The 18028-nt window shown below is 37.4% G+C and overlaps 1 long non-coding RNA gene across 1 annotated transcript; it reads left to right on the top strand.

Moving 5' to 3' along the window:
- The first annotated feature begins 3692 nt into the window (after positions 1-3692).
- LOC106727553 lies at positions 3693-17454 on the top strand. Its single transcript, XR_001363780.1, has 3 exons — positions 3693-3758; positions 3958-3959; positions 17444-17454. It is a non-coding gene; the product is annotated as an uncharacterized LOC106727553 (long non-coding RNA).
- The last annotated feature ends 574 nt before the right edge of the window (positions 17455-18028 follow it).

Genomic DNA, 18028 nt, shown 5'->3' with positions numbered 1-18028 from the left:
CCCCCCCCCCCCCCCCCGGGCTTCTAGTTTATTTATAAATTACTATAAAGGCAATTTGTCTAGTAAATGAATGCTGACCAAACAATTTTAACCACTTAACTGCCAAACATTCAAAATGGAAACAGTCTCCACAAGCCACACCATTGTGAATTTAATTTAAAAAATCAATTTACAATGAATATTATAAAAATAAATATATTACTCACAATTCGGGTGTTTTTGAATATCTTCAGATGAAAATTCTCACGAAAAATGATTTTAAAGTTGGTCAGGACTGCCACTCAGGAAAAATATATATATATATATTTTTTTATAGACGCGCATGGCGTGTGGGGAGGGCTGCTGTTTGCGTCTACAGGCATACAATGGGTTAATATTGTTCTTTTATCTCTTTGTCTTAGTTGTGGTAAGGAAGATAAGAACTGAGCTATCAATTCATTCCTTTGGTAGATAGCCCTGAGGGTGGTTTCCATGATTTTCAAAACCTAGTATTCACATTTTTGAACGTTGGTGGAAACTGATTTGCTTCTAATTGATTGAATATGGCAAGGGTGATTGGATATCACACCTGTAATTATGTTAAGTTATATTACAAAGATGACAGGATATTTCAGATATAATTATGTCCTTAACCAATTGACTTCGAAGTAATCAAAATGGAGATTATTCTAAGCAGCAGGTTACACCTCATATGTAAAAGAGGGCCAAGGCTTTCCTTGAAGGCAGACACTCCAGATGAGAGACTTTCTCTGTTTATGGTTTTGAAGAAGTAAGCGACTGGGTATTTTACCATCTACTCTAGAGCAGTGGTTCTCAACCTTCTGGCCCTTTAAATATAGTTCCTCATATTGTGACCCAACCATAAAATTATTTTCGTTGCTACTTCATAACTGTAATGTTGCTACTGTTATGAATCGTAATGTAAATATCTGATATGCAGGATGGTCTTAGGCGACCCCTGTGAAAGGGTTGTTTGACCGCCAAAGGGGTCGCGACCCACAGGTTGAGAACCGCTGCTCTAGAGGAATGAATTCTGCCCAAGCCTGGGAGAGCTTGGAAACTGATCCTGTCTTAGCCCAGCCTCCTGATAAAAACAGCCCAGCTGACACCTCAGGAGACCCTGACAGCGGCCCCAGGTAAGCTGTGCCTGGACATCTGACCTACAGACACTGGGATAATAAAACGAGTGTTGTTTTAAGGTGTTAATTTTTTTTTGTAATTTGTTACACAGCATATAAAACTAATACAAAGCTTCTTAATAATAACTTTTAAAAACAGACCAGATGTTCTTACATTTGTAAAGCAATCTTAAGCTTTTAAAATGAACTATTTAATGCTTCATTAATCCTTACTGTAATATCACAACAATATATTGTTGCTGCTAGGCAACCACTTTCCTTAGTAATGTCTGCTTAGAAATGTTGAATGTTGTTCAGTTCTTTCTCATTGTTTAACAGATGTTGGTACAAAAATAAATAAATAAAAGACCATGAAAAACGAAAAAGATAAAAGCTGTGGGGCAACCAATCCATGGTTTCCATTCACATTTCTTTTCTCTTGTCTACATACATTAATTTATGGCTATTTTCTTGCTGTTCACGTCAGATGCATAGCACATCCCGCAGGCCATTTCATTTCTACCTTCACTTTGTTTCTGCCATGTCAGTTAGACTCTAATGGAAAAAGGCAGATAATACTATTTTACCACTTGTCAGCCTGAATGAATTCCCATCCAGTAATAAATGCTATGATACCCCAAACAGGTCTGTTCATGGGTTAATGATACTGACATGATTTTGAACACTATGTTGGTTTCTAACCATGTGACCTTGAAAAAACTGTTTATATTTTATGAAACTCCATCTTATTATTTATTAAATGGGAATAATAATGTCTTGCGTCATACCAGTGTTGTGATTAAAATTCACAAAATATTTAGCAGTGGCTGGCATATATTGAGAGTTCAATATATAGTAACCACTTCTAAATACTTACTATTTATAAGTCACTGGACTTGGCTATCTCTCCTGCTCTCTCTGTAAAGATGTATTTTTAATTATACAGTAATTATCACAGTAAGGATGAAAGATGAACCTCCTTATTCCTATTACTTAGATGAGGAAAGTGAATCGAAGGAAATTAAACGGCTTTTCAAGTTTACATAATAGTGAAAGGCACAGCTACCAACCTAAGTCTTTTTAATTCCATTTTCATTATAATTGCTTCACCTATGTCCTCTCAACATTCTGAGGATATACCACTGAAACAATCTATTTCCAAACAATATTAAATTCTTAAATAAAAAAAGAAAGTACATATCTGAGGAATATTGTAAATCCCCAGGTAATGCTGAAACCAAAACAAATGTATTTGGGGCCATTAGTGACCGCTAATTATTGAGTACTGTTAATTGAGAAAGATTTAATATATTGACAAGACTAATTCAGATTATGAAATTATCTAATGTTTATTTGCTATTATCAGCATAGTTTCACATCACAGTTATATATTTAAGGGTGAACAAAAGCAGGTTTACAGTTTTTCTTATGAAAAATACAATAATTAATAAATTAGTTATAATACAAGAATAAACCATGTTTTGCCTACTCACAACTATAAACCTACTTTTGCCCACCCCTGTATTTGAAATAATTCCTTTAAAAGACAGTCCTGAGAAAAAGAAAAATGTGACACAATAAAGAGAAGATTTGAAATTGGGATTATTTTTTATATAATTTATTTTTTGAGCAGCTTTAGGTTCTCTGCAAATTGAGTGGAATGTACAGATATTTCCCATATAACCCACAACCCCCAAAACCTCCTTCACTATCAACATGCCCCCCAGAGTGGTACATGTGTTATAATTAATGAGCCTATGTTGGTACATCATTATCATCCAAATTCCATAGTTTTCATTAGGATTTACTCTTGATGTTATACATTCTATAAGTATTGACAAATCTATAATGACATGTATACACCTTTATAGTATCACGCAGAATAGTTTTTATGCTGTTGTAATTAACCTAGTTATTAATAACAGAAAAGGATTGTCCTGGCTGGTGTGACTAAGTGTTTAGAACATTGGTCTACACACTGAAGGGTTGTGGGTTCAATTTATGGTCAAGGGCACATACCTTGGTTGCAGGTTCAATCCCCAGCCCTGGTTGCGTGGGTGAGGCAACCAACAGATGTATGTCTCACACATATATTCGGGGCCATTAGAATCCACTTATTATTGGGTACCCTCCTTCCCTCTCTTCCACTCTCTCTAAAAATCAATGAAAAAAATATCCTTAGATGTGAATAAACCAACCAACCAACCAACCAAACAAACAAACAAAAACAATGTGAAAGGAGCAAAGGGAAGATAGACACATGCCCAGTAAAGTTGGGGTGACATGCGAAGGTGGTTGTTGTCAGTCACACCTGGGAACAGGTCATTGGCCAGAATAAGCATGGCCACTGCAAGGGCATGAAATTTGGGATATTTAATCCCCTAAACAAAGGACTTCACTCCCTTGGTGTGTTGCATTTGACTCCTAGCTTGTAGGGCTCTCTCACTCCTGCTTCCACACACACAATGGACTAATGGACTGCAGCTAGCCTGATGCTATACTGGACCCGGCTCCAACATGGAAAGGAAACTCTGGACATTGGCTCTGATTTTAGCTCTACTGAAATCTCAGTTGCACTTCTTCTATACCTGAACTAAGGGAAATGGAGCTTTGGAAACCCAGGAATGTAATTCCATGCAAGTGAAAATCACATGTGAGTCTCAGAAAATTATTTGTCTCAAGAAATCGTAAGGACCTCACCCCTAACACGCAGTGGTAAAGAGGATACACCAATTTCTCTGGTAATAGTTTCACTGTGCTAAAAGTCCTTTATACTGTTCTTTCAACCTCTAGAAACTACTGATCTTTTTACTGATTTTGAAGTTTTATTTTTTTCTAGATGTCACATACTTGAAATCATACAGTATGTAACCTTTTCAGATTCTTTCACTTAGTAATATGCATATAAGTTTCCTCTACATCTTTTCATGGCTTGATAGCTCATTTCTGTTTAGTGCTGAAAAATATTCAATTGTTTAGATGCTCTAGAGTTTATTTATGCATTCACCAACTAAAGGACATCTGGTTTACTGCCAAGTTTTGGCAATTATGAATAAAGTTGCTCTAAACATCCATGTGCAGTTATTTGTGTGGACATAAGTTTTCAACTGTTTTGGATAGTTAATAAAAAGTATAATTGCTGAATCATATGGTAATTTAGTATTTTAAGAAACCATCAAGCTGTCTCTCAAAGTGACTGTACCTGTTGCACTCCCACCAGCAATGAATGACAGTTCCTCTTGCTCCACATCCTCACAGATTTTAATATTGTTAGTGTTCTGGATTTCGGGTATTCTAGTAGGTGTATAGTGGTATCTCTATATTTTAATTTGCAATTCTGTAATGACATAAGCTATGAACATCTTTTCACCTGAATGCCTTCTTTGGATATTTTTTTTTTGGTGAGATGTATATTTAGGTATTTTGGGCATTTTTAAATCAAGTTTTTTATTTTCTTATTATTGAGTTTAAGAGATTTTTGTGTATTTTGGGTTGTTATCATATGTCTTTAATCATATGTTTCTGTTGAAAATATTTTATTCCATTCTTTGGTTTGTCTTATTAGCCTCTTCACAATGTCTTTCACAGAAAAGCTGCTTTAAATTTCAATGAACTATAGCTTATCAATTATTTCTCTTATGGGTCATGCCTTTAGCATTGTATCTAAAAAGGTATCACCATATCCAGGGCCCCTAGTTTTTTTTCCCCTGTTATCTTCTAGGAGGTTTATGGTTTTGTGTTTTGCTTTTAAGTCTATGATCCATTTTGAGTTCATGTTTTTGTGTGTAGGCCTGTATTTGTTTGGCCTGTATTTGGACTCAATTTACTTTTGCATGTGAATATCCAATTATTCCAGCAACATTTGCTAAAAATACTATTGTATCTTCATTGTAGTGTCCTTCCTCCTATGTCAAATATCAAATATCTATTTCTGGACTCTCTATTCTGTTCCATTTATCTATATATCTAATCTCTCACCAATACCACTCTAGCTTACATTATGACTTATAGTAAATCTTAAAGTTGGGTACTGCTGGTCCTCGACTTGTTCTCTATTAGTATTGAGGCAGCTATTTTAGGTCTTTTGCCTCTCCACATAAACTTTAGAATCAGTTTATCAATATCCACAAAATTACTTTCTGGAGTATGATTGGGATTGCATTGAGTCTATAGTTAAAGTTAGGAAGGACTAACATTGCAATATTGTCTTCCTATCCATGAGTATAGAATAACTATTTAGGTCTTTGCTTTCTTTCATCAGAGTTTTGTAGTTTTTAAATAAATCTTGTACATATATTGTTATATTTATACCTAAGTATTTTATTTTAGGGAATGCTAATGTGTAAATGGTGATGTTTTTAACTTTGAATTCTACTTATTCTTTGCTCATATATAGAAAAGTGATTGATTCTTGTATATTAACCTTGTATCCTACAACCTTATTATAATTGGTTTCAGAGGGAGAAGATGGTTGCTGGTTAGCAGGATCTGGGTTTTTGGAATCCACTGCAGGTGAGGGAGGGGACGTGTATGAGGGTGGAGATCAGTGTTCTGCTATGTCGAAAGTAGATTCAGAACCAGAAGTTTTGTGTGAAGGAGAAGGATCTGATAGGTAGAACAGTCCTGACAGAGAGAGGGTCAAGACCAGAGGGTGAAAAAGGCCTGGACATAGGAAATCTCTGACCATTTTTCATTGCGGTGACAGCAATTATCTAAATCACACAATGTGTTAAAATCAAAAGTGCTGTTTTCAGGCCATTGAGACTTATTATCTAGTTTATATTGTGGCCAAACAGTGTTACAAAAGAAAATGAGGTGCTTGGGCGTGATCTACTCTTTGAGTCTAAGGCAGTTGAGATTTCTAAGGAGGCAGCCAAGAAGGGTCATTCTAGGGGGTGCAGAGGGAGTGTTCCCCATGATAAGGAGAATAAGTGTGGCCCATGAGGGGAAGAGGGAGTGACAGACCACAAGTCCAAAGGTGACTGTTTAGGGCAGGCATCCCCACTGCAAAACAAATCACCATGAGAAACGAGGGGTGACCCTCCAGACTAGGTGTCCCCAGAAGGGCCCGAGACCAAACGGCTGAGGAGTCTCCTGCCTAATGCTATGACTTTCAAAATGAGAGGACTTTCAAGAAGTCAGTGAGAGTAAGTGGACAAAACTGGAGATGAGGGAAATTGTGGAACATCACCCACCTGCAGAAGATTGGCCAGTGTGAATAGAGGGTCAGCAATGGAGAAGGACAGGTTCCAGATCCAACATCCTCCTCTACTGTTTTAGGAGGGCCTGTAAGGGAGGGAGGCTGGCGATCCTGTCACCTGAGTAGGATTTGGAAGTAAGCCCAGAACTAGTTGATGCTGCCTACTGCTCTTTGAGTAGCAAACTCGGGGTGACCGAAGCTGGGGCAATGGCTTCCCTTCCCTACGGGTTTCAGCACCAAATGTTATTCACCAAAGGAGGAATGCACAAGGCCAAAAGTGGTAACGAATTATAAATTTATTAGGTCATTTGTAAACCAGGTGGGTTGAGCCCCAAAATGGTGCCACCTGCCAGGGACAAGGAGTCAGAGATTTTAAAGGACTTTAGGTGGGCTCTTTTGGTGAGGAATTCTCTGGGCAGGTCTGGACCCTGGGCAAGTCTGAAGGGGAAAGTTACTAGTACAGTGGGGCCTTGACTTACGAGTTTAATTCGTTCCGTGACGGAGCTCGTAACTCAAATTACTCGTATGTCAAATCTTAAAGTGAACGAGTGAGACACGTGATACTGGGCTGATGTTGTGGCTTTCACTGTGACGTTCACTGCGCCAACTAGTGGTGGGGTATCTGAAACTGGCTCGTAACCCAAATTTTAGCTCGCAATTCAAAGCAAAAAATCGGCCGAGAGACAGCTTGTATCTCGAAAAACTTGTTAGTCGGGACACTCGTAAGTCAAGGCCCCACTGTACTAGCAAATGCAATCTTGTCTAAGCAAAAGGGAATGTTGGTTGCAAAATTATCTAAAAGTCAGTTTCCTAGGGGAAGGGATATTGATTCCATTATTTTATCAGACCTAGCATATACCTTATATTTCTTTTTCTTATATTATTACATAAGCTAGAACTTTCAGTACAATGTTGAAAGGCAGTGGTAGGAGGGAACATCCTAGTTCTGTTCCTGAACTTAGCAGAAACACTTGGAGTTTCTGACCATTAAGTATGATCTTAGGTATATAGTTTTAGTACATGTTTCTTTTTAAGTTGAGGAAGTTCCTCTCTATTTCTTTCACTCAGAGTTTTTATCATGAATGGCTGCTGGGTTTTATAAAACACCTTTTCTGTATCTTTTACAGGATCATATGATTTTTCTTCTTTATTCTGTTGATATAATAGGTTATATTAGTTGGTTTTGAACTGGCTTGTATATCTGGGAAAAACATTACTTGGTCATGATACATAATTCTTTTTATATATTGTTAGACTCAATTTGCTTATACTTTGTTGAGGATTTTTGCATCTGTCATGAGAGATATAGATCTGTAGTTTTATTTTTCTTGTAAAACCCTTTCTGTTTTAGTGGTAAGGCAATGTGGGTCTCAGAGAACTAGTTAGGAAGTATTCCTTCTGCTTATATTTTTTAGAAGACATTGTAGAGAATTGGTATAATATTTTCCTCAAACGTTTGGTTGAATTCACCAGGGATTCCATCTGTGCTCAGTGCTTCTGTTTTGCAAGGCTATTACCTAAGTTTCCTTAGGATATATAAGTCTATTCAGATTGTTTATGTCATTTTTTATGAGTTTTATAATACATATTTACAATTAATCTAAGTCCACTTTCTGAAAACACTGTATCACTTTACAGGTAGTCTGCCTTATAATGACAAGATATTCTTAATTTGTCTCTCCCAACTCTTTTATCATTTCCCTGATTCATTGTACTTAGGCATAAACATGCATAAGTTTAAATAAATACATTGTTGCTATTATTTTGAACAAACTGTTTCCTATCAAAAAGTAAGAATAAGAAAAATAAGTTTTTTTTTTAATTTTACCTTCACTTACTCTTTCTTTGATTATCTCCCTTTTTTTATATAGACCCAAGTTTATGACATATTAATTTTCTTTTCCATGAAGAACTTACTAGTATTTTATCATTAGTTGCAAGGAAAGTCTACTGGCAACAAATCCCCTCAATTTTTGTTTGTCTGAGAAAATCTCTATTTCACCTTCATTTTTGGAAGAGAGTTTTGTATGGTTTGGAATTCTAGACTGTTTGAAAACTAAATCATTTTTTCCCCATTAAAAATAATGTAAATTGAAATAACTCATTCCAGATCCCCAAATAATTCCCTGTTTCAACCTTTCTTATACACATGTACTGTGTAATATAAAAACACACATAAATTTATTGAGCACCCACTATTAGCTTTAAATGAATCACTTTCAGCACTTGTTCCAGGGGTGTTTTTCAGGAGGTCAGCATGCAGCATCTTTGCTTTTTCACATATCACTGCCTCTGAAATGCTGTCACTGGCTAATTGCTTTTTGTTTATCTAAATCAACAACAGCTTTTCTACCTCTTCAGTGTCCTGTGATCATTGTTACTTTCACACCATTAGCAACATTAGCACACTTGATGGCCTCTTTATGTTTTAAAATTGTGCTCATCAGCCATTTTGCCAACAACAAAAGAAAAGAAATATTCACAGCACAGTTTCCTGAGATGTTAACATTTTTGAGATTCTCTCTTTGTCTTTAACTTTTGGCATTTTAATTATACATGTCTGGCTTGGGCCTTTTGAGGCTCATTTTGTTTGGGACTCTCTGCTCTTCCTGAACTTATATGTCTATTTGCTTCGCCAGGTTAAAAATGTTTTTCATCATTATATCTTTAAACAGTTTTTCAATCCCTTGCTTTTTTCTATTTCTGGTATCCCCATGATGTGAAAGTCTTTTAAAAGTTTTATTTTTCAATTACAGTTTACATTAACATTTTTTTTGTATTAGTTTCAGTTGTACAGCATAACACTTAGATAATCACATACTTTAGAAAATGTTCCTCTTAATATTTCAAGTACTCACCTGGCACTATACATAGTTTTTACAATATTGTTGACTATATTCCAAATGCTTTACTTTACATCCTATGACTATTTTGTAACTGCCAATCAGTACTTGTTAATCCCTTCAACTGTTTCATTCAGCTCAAGGCCCCTCTCCTTTGGCATCTATTAGTTTGTTTTCTGTATTTATAAGTCTGTTTCTATTTTGTTTGTTTGTTTATTTTGTTATTTAGATAGCACATATAAGTGAAATCATATGGTATTTGTCTTTCTCTGTCTGGCTTATTTCACTTAGCATAATAAAAAAGTGTGGTACATAAGTACAATAAGATATTACTTGGTCATAAAAAAAGAATAAAATCGTAGCATTTGCAACAGCCTGGATGGACCTAGAGGTTACTATCCAAAATGTTTTTATTCAGATTGTGTATGTTCCACTACCTTGTCTTTTGATTTCTAATTTAGTCCTTGGCTTCATCTAATCTACTGTAGATTCTTTTTAATATATTTCTCATTTCGGTGGTTGTATTCTTCATTTCTGACATTTTTTTTATGGTCTCTTTCTCCTTTCTTGTGTCTTCTCTTTTTTTAAATTCTCACTGAGCTCATCTATTTTTCCCCTAAGTTTACTGAGCATTCTAATAACCAGTGTTTTGTGTCTGGTAGAATGCTTGCCTCCATTTCATTTAGTTATTTTTCTGGTGGTTTGTCTCGTTCTTTCATTTGGGACATGTTTCTTTGTCTCCTCATTGTGTCTGACTCCCTGTGTTTCCATGTAGATCTCCTGGTCTTGGCAGAGTGGTCTTATGTAGTAAGTGTCCTGTAGGCTGAGTGGTGCAGTCTTCCTGGCCACCTGAGCTGGATTCTCCAGAGATGTTCCTTGTGTGGGTTGTACATGCCTTCCTATTGTAATTGAGCACTAATTGCTGTTGGCACATCAGTGGTGGGATTGACCGTCAAGTGGGCAGGCTGTGAGTACATTCTGTGACTGCAGTGGATGTGCTGTGATGTGTGGACTGACCCCATGAGGTGGCAGTTGCTTTAGTTTGCTCAGCTGCTTACCATGTCCACCCACCCTTTGTGTATGTCATTTGTGGCACTAATTGAGTGGTACTCTGAAGCTGGCCACCAGGTGTGTTGTTTCTGGAGCATCTTGAATGAGATTCCAGTTCAGGCTTAGGTCAGCCACTGCCTGTGTCTAGTCTGGGATCCCTTAAGCTACAAAGTGATTTGCAGTTGGTAGCTGCCTGAGCAGAGCTCGGAGGCACCTAGGAGAGGCTATGCTGCAATCCGAGGCTGGCTTTCAGCATTGTCCAATGTGGAGATACTTATCAAAAGGTACAAGTGCCTGAGTCCAGTTGCTGCTCGTTTTGAATTTGTGAATCTTTGAGAGACATTAGGTAATTCCTCAGTGCAGGCCGAGGCCAGCCACTTGTGAGGTAGAGCCACTGAAAAAGGTTTGAGCTGATGTGTGAGTTGCGGCGGGTAGGGGGGGCGACTCTCAGGGGATCATGGGGGGGGGGCATGCAGTGTTGAACAGGTGAATGAGACTCATATTTGGCACCTGCCTATGCCTATAAACTGCGTGGGCATAGGACTCCACAAAGAATCAAAGGCATCTTCTAGTAGTTCTACCCTAAGGAGAGCTGTCCCTTAAGCCTTCACCATAAAGCCAATGAATTCAGTTCCTCCCCATATGTCTCTGAATAATTTTTGAGCTGCTGTCCTTTCACTGAAGGTTAGGTTGAGTGTTTGTGAGTTAATCTGTGCTTGGACCCTTTAAAAGGATACCTGTGTCTAAAGCAACACTCCATCTAACCCAGATGAATGCCCACTGGTTTTCATAGCCAGATGTTTTGGTGAGTCCTCTTCTGACATTGGTGCTCTGGGCTTGGGGACCCAGTGTGGAGGTAGGACCACACACCCATCAAGGTGGACCTCTGCAGCTGAGATATCCTTACCGATTGATTTTTAACCGCCACAGGTGGATATGGGACTAGAGTGTTTTGAGTCTCTGCCCCTCCTACCAGTATTGAATATCCTTAATCATAGTTCTGTTCAGCTAGTCTCCAGGTGATTCTCAAGGGTTGTTATTATAATTTTGTTGTAATTTTGATGTGTTGTGGGAGGAGGTGAGCACAGCATTTATCTATTCTGCCATCTTGACCAGAAGTCTCACATATATCTTTTATTTCACTTCTTATATTATGTTTAATTAAATGTTTATGAGATATTTTTTTCTCAAACAATGTGAGCTTCTTCATGCAGTAATTATGTCTTATTCTAACACTTTGCATAGAGACTTGTCCAGAGTGCATGATTAATAAGTGTTTATTAGACCCCATTAATAATAATCATCATGACATAATATAGCCACAAATCCAGTTTAATTTATTGAATCAAAAGATATACAGAATAATCTCCACTTTCTTTTTGAGTCTACTTACATTACTTTCTAGTTATATAAGATGAGTAATATTCATGAGTTGAATTAGATATTCATATGTTTTCAGGTTAAGAAGTTAAGACAAATAAACTTTGTTTTAAATGCATTTACATACAGGGTTCAAACATTTTTGGCACCTTAGTTTTTCTCCTGAACCTGAAAAATTCGGTGTCTTAAACTTCCAAAAGTCATTAAGCTACAAAAGTTAAGTAATTAAAATATTCCTTTACAAATTTTCAGAAATGGTTAGAACAGTTTTTAACATTCAATTCAACAAACACATTTAAGCAGTTATTTTATATTAGACATAATATCTTGGTTGCTGAAAGAGGTTTTTGTGTTTATGAATTCTATAAATATATTGACAAATGTAAACTCAGAAAATGCCCTTAAAGTAATGAAAACCATTGTGTAATCTAGTGCCCAAAAGCACTAATCTATAGTATACAATCTAGTACCCAAAGCTAAAAATATCATGTTATAGAAGATCTAAGACATGAGTGATTATCATGGGATGGAGAAACCCAAAAGAACTTCTGAAGGTTAAAAAAAGAACAAATTATGTTAGGAGAATATTGATAGAGGGAAAAGACATACTTTAAGCAAACCTTTAGCAGTAGTAAGAGGAACAGACAGAACATGGAAGTAGAAACAACTGGGACATTTACAAAAGAAGTAAGGACATTGAACTTGTTAGACTAGAACATTATGTCAGAAGCCTAACTGAAGACACCTTTGTAGAGAAGCCATGAGAGCAGTTTGTAGATATCCTGAGAAGCTGGCTGAGGCTTTCAGTTGAAATCCTTGACTACCTGATTGCAAGCACAGCTCATGGGCCTGCTCCCTAGGACAGTGAGGAAAGGAAAAGATGAGGCAGTGACAGTGATCTGATTATCAGGCTTCTTAATGGGAGGGGAGGTGCCTTGACTTTGCCTAAAGGAAATTAGATTTTACTGAGGAACAGTGAGTTGATGCTGTATAGTTAATAATTAATAACTATCCACTAAAATGACATTCTGCCTATATGCTTTGCAAATGTTAGCTTTTAAAATTTATGTATTCAATTGAGAACATAGATTAATTATTAAAAGACAGAAATTTGAACTGTTAGCCTGCAACCTGATGAAAATGCTTAAGATAATAAGGGATATTTATAACAGCCCAATCATTGGTGGTTATTAAAGTTAGAACATTGTTCACAGTGAAAACAGCACCATAAGACCACAATTGGTCAATTAGAAGCATTCCATCTATCAATGCACAGGCAAATGTTAGATGCTTTGCTAAAACATAGTTTGTATTCTTATGAGCAGGAAAATGGACTCAAACATTGTGCGTTTTGAATGAAAATTTATGACATTGTCAATCATGCAAATATTTAGGAAAAACTACTGGACTCCTTTCAACTTAAAACTACAAAACACTCCAGCCCTGCACAATCTGGTCTGGCTCAGTGGATAGAGCATCAGTCTACAGACTGAAGGATCCCGTGGTTTGATTCTAGTCAAGGGCATGTACCTCGGTTGCAGGCTCAATCCCCAGTAAAGGCCATGCAGGAGGAAGCCAATTGATGATATTCCTCTCTCATTGATATTTCTATCTCTCTATCCCTCTCCCTTCCTCTCTCTCTAAAAAATAAATAAATAAAAACATATTAAAAACAAAAACAAAAATACTCCAGCCCTTGCTGGGTAGCTCAGTTGGTTATAGCGTCATCCTGATATGGCAAGGTTGTGGATTCCATCCCTGGTCAGGGCACATACAAGAAGCAACCAATAAACGCATAAATAAGTGGAGTAACAAATCAATGTTTCTCTTTCTCTCAATATTGTGGTTAAATTGCATTTCCATAAATGCCCAATGTATGGCATTACACAGGAAGATGTAAGGTCTTTCTCCTGCTAAGCACTTCTCAGAGTGTCTTCAGTTGCTTCTGAGAGTTCCTCAGAGTATGTCACATGTGCTCAGGAACATGTCCCATATACATTTTCCTTTGAACTGTCCTTTAAGCCCACATGCCTCTAGCAATGAGACTGCCATCATGTTGACACCACTATTATCTGCCGTGAACACTTAGAGGAAGTAACTTCATCCTCCTTTACCATTCTAAATCAAGCATGGAAATGGTTTTCTTATCTTTTCATGGTCCAACTAACTCCAGACTCAATATTCAGCAATCTATAGCAATAAAAGAGTAATATGCTAATTAGACCAGGTCGACCAGCCATCTTCCGGATGTCCAACTTCCTTCCAGACAAAACCATGGTGGTGGGGGCCAAGGCAGAGGCAGTGAGGGGTGATCAGGCTGGCAGGGGAGAACAGTTAGGGACAAGATCAGGCTAGGAGGGGAGGGCGTTTGGGGGCAACCAGGCTGGCAGGGGAGGGCCATTGGGGATGACCAGGCCTGCAGGGGAGGGCCTTTGGGAGCATTAGGCAGGCAGGTAAGTTAGTGGCTAGGAGCCAGCGGTCCCAGGTTGTGAGAGGGATGTCCGACTGCCGGTTTAGGCGCTGTGGGATTGGGCCTAAACCGGCAGTTGGACATCCCCCGAGGGGTCCCGGATTGGAGAGGGTGCAGGCTAGGCTGAGGGACCGGCCTACCCCAACATGCACAAATTTCATGCATCATGCCTCTAGTATTTTAAAAAAGCTTCAGGGATAATGGATAAGGGAAGAGAAGGAAAGCATTAAAAAATAATTTCCTATTGTTATATGGGGCTATGCTCAAAGATCATAGGCTCAGTCTCAGTATCGCCTATCTACACTAATAAAAGAAACATGCAAATTGGTGTCACTCTGCTATGCCCACCAGCCAATCAGAACAACTATGCAAATTAATACAACAAAGATGGCAGTTAATTTCCATACTCAGGCACGGAGAGAAGACTGAAGGCTCTGGCCGGAGTGAAGACTGAAGACTGAAGACTGAAGACTGAAGACTGAAGACTGAAGACTGAAGACTGAAGAGGCTTGGCTTCTCTGCTATGGCTGGATCAAAGGCCTGGGTCCTGGGTGCTGGAGGAAAACCAGCGCCAGCAGCCAGAGGAAGGACGGCCTATTGCGCGAATCTTCGTGCAACAGGCTTCTAGTAGGATAATATTCTGCTGAGTCTTCCAAGCTCTGTGTACAAAGGACCAGCTCTTTTACTACTGAGGATGTGCCAGAGGTATTTGGTCTTTTGATTCCAGATTCAAGGCCTCCAAGCACCAGAAAGAACAAAGTGTCTCTCTTTTCTGCAGTCTAAAATCCAATGCCCCAATTATAACTTTTATTTAAAGTACCCGGTGTCCAACAATATTTGATAGAGTTATACTCATTACCATGCACGGAGGTTCCATTGTCCATGAGTTTTGTTGAGGTTTTATATTTCTTACAAGAGGTAAGAGGGTGGTGTTAAAATGTCAATGGTTCAGAAATGTAAGGCCATGATTTCTGTGATTCTTTTAGCTGCTTTCTCATCGTGGCTTACAGTTTCCTCAGATACAGAAACATACCTACATTTAGAGCAGGAAGATATAGGGAATGTGGACCTCTGTTTTTGTTTTTCTATTAGGAAAGCAAATACATCCTCATAAAACCTACCTATTACCCTTCTGCTTATGCCCTAATGGCCCAAACAGGGCCATATAACCACTCGTAGCTGGGGAAGAAGGGCAATCACAGTGAAGAGAAAAGAGTGTTGAAAATGAGTGCTGAGTTAGACAACAATGTATGCAAAAAAAAATAATAATAACATGCATAGAAAACAGTAACCAATCTAGTGCCAGTTGAACTCTGCCAAATCCAGTTTTACTTACCATCCTTCTTCCCAGATGAGATAAAGACCATGCATAACATTCTTTATGCAATCTTTATATTCTCATCTAATAATCTAAACAACTAATTAAGAACTCAAACATTACACAACCATAACGAGTAGAAGTGTAATTTTCAGACAAAGTAAAATTTAAATATATAACTTTTAAAACACACTTTTTAAAATAGGGGAACATAATCTGCAGAGACATACCTCTGACCACAAAGATAATTGTTTTTTCTTTCATTTTGCCAAGTATGGATTAGCTTCTTAGCACCACAATTTCAGAAATACTGCCATTTCATAAGAATGCTTGTAGCTTTATTTTACTAAAAGCTACATTAAGATGATTTCAACAATGCAGGAGAACAACCTTCTCCAGAGTTGAATTCATATCTCTACCTCTTTTAGCATAAAAACTTTTAATATGAGCTAACATACTTGTTTACTATTTATTTTGTTTCTGTCCATTGTTGTTTTAATGACCAATACTAAATATCAGGAAGTAAACCAAGTTGTATTATGAAATAAAATTTAGATTTAGATGTCTTTTAGAGTTAAAACAGGGGACAAAATATTTGGGGTCTTGCAACATGTTCTTTTAATCCCAGCTTCCAAACCACCATTGAATACAAGCTTGTTTTTCTCAGGGTAGAAAAACTTTCAGAAAGTTCTAAGTACAGCATACTAATATGCTTCCAAAATGAGCACAACACTGCAAACTTAGAGTAGAATATGTAGTTCTACCTTCAGCTGCAGAGCAGATGGGAAGGAAAGGCATCTGTCTGGATAGGTGCTCAGATAAAATAAACAGAGGAAAATGTGTAAATTTGAAGACACAGTAGATCATAAATGAAAGAGAAGGGTGGAGATAGAGGTAGGGCTGGGGTTGGTTGCAGGCGTGTAATTTCCTTTATTTGGGAGAATTGGTATATATAACCCCCTAGGATTGTACAAAGAATCATGGACAAGTAGCCCCAAAGCACTCAGTTCTGACCAGGGTCTATGATTATGCAAACTTAAAAGCTGTGGAAAGAGGGTATGCTCAATATAAGTGATGGATAATAGCTGAACAAACTGCAGGGCTTCTGTTTAGTAGCATTATGGATGTAATGGGAAATTCTGATGGTAGCCCATAGTAATTGGTGCACAAAGTGGAATATGAGAGAAGTAAAAGCAGGGACAGCAGTGTCCCTCACACACAAGACGTTTCTGTGTGGTTGAGGACATAGCAAGTGGGCCATATTAGAAGGATGAGGTTGGAACCAGTAGGATAAGCCAGGTTTTAACTGTGATTCTGATAAGCGCTCATTGAGATGGTGTTGCCCAGCAATGCCATTACTTCCATTTGTTTATTCATCTCTACTCTGGTTAGAGGGAAATGACTGATAGGCTTTCATACAATCATTAATTTATGGCAGTAATTGCCTCAGAGCCCTTTGAACACAATCTGTTGTGTAGAAGACTAAAAGGGAATTATCTTTGTAGCTTCAATAATGAGAGAAATTTTCAAATACTGAGAGGTCCTTAAGGTGAAATTAACACATCAGATTTAGGAAAAATGGCATTTAATATAGAAAAGAGTGTGTGATGCTGTGGGACTATGAACCCTTTATTCCAGCTTAGGTGGAAGGTCTGCTGAGGGTGTGTGGGAAATGAGGTCAAAAAGGTTGGACAGGAACCAATCACATAATGCTCAATTGGGCCATCTGCAATAGCAATGCATCCAGAGACTAAAACAATTGAATTGTCAAGGCTTACAGTAAACACTAGTCTGATAGCTCAATGCATCCATCTTGAGTTTTCTGGTATACATTTTATTTTATTGTGTATTTACTATACAATTAATTTATTTGAATACTAATAAAATATTATTTTTAACCTATAAATATAATACCACTAGTGTGGAATCCAATGGGGGTATAAATATCCCCTTATATGATTTGCATTGCCTCTTTCATCATAAATAAGTTATTATACATTAATAAATATTTCTGTAGAAGATAAGAGAACAAAGCAAGTGGAGATAATAAATATTTTTCAGAAGAAAGCTTTCTAGAATATTAAGAAAAGAAAAAGAGTCTGGGTCTGCAAACTAAAAGCCTTAACATGTTTCTAGAACAAATGAATAAATGGAGTATCTACCTTGAAACATGCCTGACAGTGTTAAATGTAAAAAGCCAGAAATGAATTCTGAAAGCATTCAAGCAGGGAAAATAAATTATCCCTCAAAGAACTAAAGTTAGGGTTAGTAGGAAACTTCAGTGAAGCTATAAAAGTCTAAAGACAGAAAACAATGTCTGTAGACCTTTAAGGGGAACAAATATTGTAACCCAATAATTCTGAAGCTAAGCAAGTTATCTTTTCTTAAAAATTAAAAAGTTTGATTAGGCAAGCTACAGAAGAAAAGAAATGGTAGTGAATGTGGAGCTGTATTAAACATGAAAAATTAAATTGCTAAAAGTTTATATTACAAGTGAGAAACTGCTGATATTGATGAAACTAGATGTGAATATTCATGTATTCATTCAAGAGAAATATATCAAACACATACTAAATGCTGAATACTCCAAAAACAAGCATTCAGTGTCATCCCTAACAATTATTAGACCAGGGCAGGGTAAAAATGGAG

Source organism: Myotis brandtii, unplaced genomic scaffold (genome assembly GCF_000412655.1).
Source record: "Myotis brandtii unplaced genomic scaffold, ASM41265v1 scaffold449, whole genome shotgun sequence".
Classification (NCBI taxonomy): Eukaryota; Metazoa; Chordata; class Mammalia; order Chiroptera; family Vespertilionidae; genus Myotis; species Myotis brandtii.
This window is presented reverse-complemented; position numbering and strand designations above follow the sequence as displayed.